This window comes from Corvus brachyrhynchos, unplaced genomic scaffold (genome assembly GCF_000691975.1).
Source record: "Corvus brachyrhynchos isolate BGI_N302 unplaced genomic scaffold, ASM69197v1 scaffold8, whole genome shotgun sequence".
Taxonomy (NCBI): domain Eukaryota; kingdom Metazoa; phylum Chordata; class Aves; order Passeriformes; family Corvidae; genus Corvus; species Corvus brachyrhynchos.
In genome coordinates this window covers 2,010,875-2,012,350 of record NW_008240031.1, presented here as the reverse complement: position 1 = coordinate 2,012,350, position 1,476 = coordinate 2,010,875, and positions in this window count along the sequence as shown.

Sequence of the window (1,476 nt, the reverse complement as noted above, 5' to 3'; positions counted from 1 at the left end):
CCGCTCTTAAAAACACGAGGGTGTTTATTTCTGTTCTGCCTGAGGTGGCAGGGAGGAAAAGAGCTGCAAGTTTAGGTGTGCGTGAATTAACACCCCGGGGGGATGCTGGACTAGGAGAGGGGGAAAAAAAAGATCCCAAACGAAAAAAAGCCACCTCAGCTATTGATTTTTTTTTTTCTTCAAACGCATAAATTAAAGAGCTCTGAACATCTTGCATCAGAAACATGCGTGCTCCGAAGTACTTAAACGAGCAACAAATTTCCACGGTGGCGAAGCAGGGCCCCAGTTGGGCTGTGATGGGGAGCAGCGATCCCAAACTTCCGAGAGAAACGTGACGAAGAGTCATCACGTCAGTAAATAATTCAATTTTGCGTCTTTCAGAACCCAGTAACCTTGGGTGTCTTAGAAAGCAGATTGTACAAACAGGCAATTAAGATGAGCACAGAGACTTTCAGAGGAGATATAATGAACCAGCTTTAATTACTATCTTGAAATTAAAAATGTAATATACAGATTTAAATTTATTTTCACCTAAATTGTGTATAAAATTATATGGCGTTCCCCGCCCCCGCCTTTTCCCAGGCTAAGAAACGAATTGCCACCAAGCTTGCCACTAAAAAGTCTGAAGTACTTTCCAAACCCTGCTCCCCAACACGCAGTAATAATGATACATTTATCATTACTGATGACCGCCCACTGGTTTATTATTGCTTTGTTGCAACTATTACAATCAAGAGATTTCTTTATTTACTGTTAACATTCACTTAAAGCTGAATGTTAATGACTCTTCTGAATTCACCGAAGACTTTTCCGTTATATTTCAGGAGTAGTTAGGGTTTGAGTTTCAGAAACGGCAGAAAATGAGGAGAGATGCTAGGTGGTGGTTTGCTCCTGGTTTTTATTTATTTATTTTTTCCTTCTTAAAAGGCTGTTTAAGAGGAGTTATCTAAGTCGGATTTTCAACAAAAAGTTGCAAAAGCCTTGGCGTAATGTACGTACTTGACTGTAGCTAATTATGAGTGTATTTGTTACAGGAGATTCATTCATTATTGATAAATGTTTGCAGTAACTTCCTGCTATGCAGAGTTGTATTTTACGAGGAATAAACAACCTGTGGGGATTGGGAGTGTTTGGCTTTTATGCTTCTGCACTCTTTGATAGTTCCCATTTCCCACTTCGGGGTCTGGCTTGCCACCTTCCCTCTCTCTACACCCAAAAGCAACTTCTTTCCTCTTCCCTTACCACCACACACCTCTCGTTCCCTTACCCCTTGCCACGATTTTAAGATTATCATTAAAAAAAAGTGATTTGTATAGTACAGGATTTTACTATACGCACACTTCCCTAAAGCCAGGTCCATATGGATGTCTCCAAAGGGTTGTATAGATCGGGATGAGCTCCTGTTTCGGGCCAGCCGACGGGCAGGAGCTGTGCAACAAGCAGTCAACACACTGAGGAAGAGCTTGGAGGGCGGGG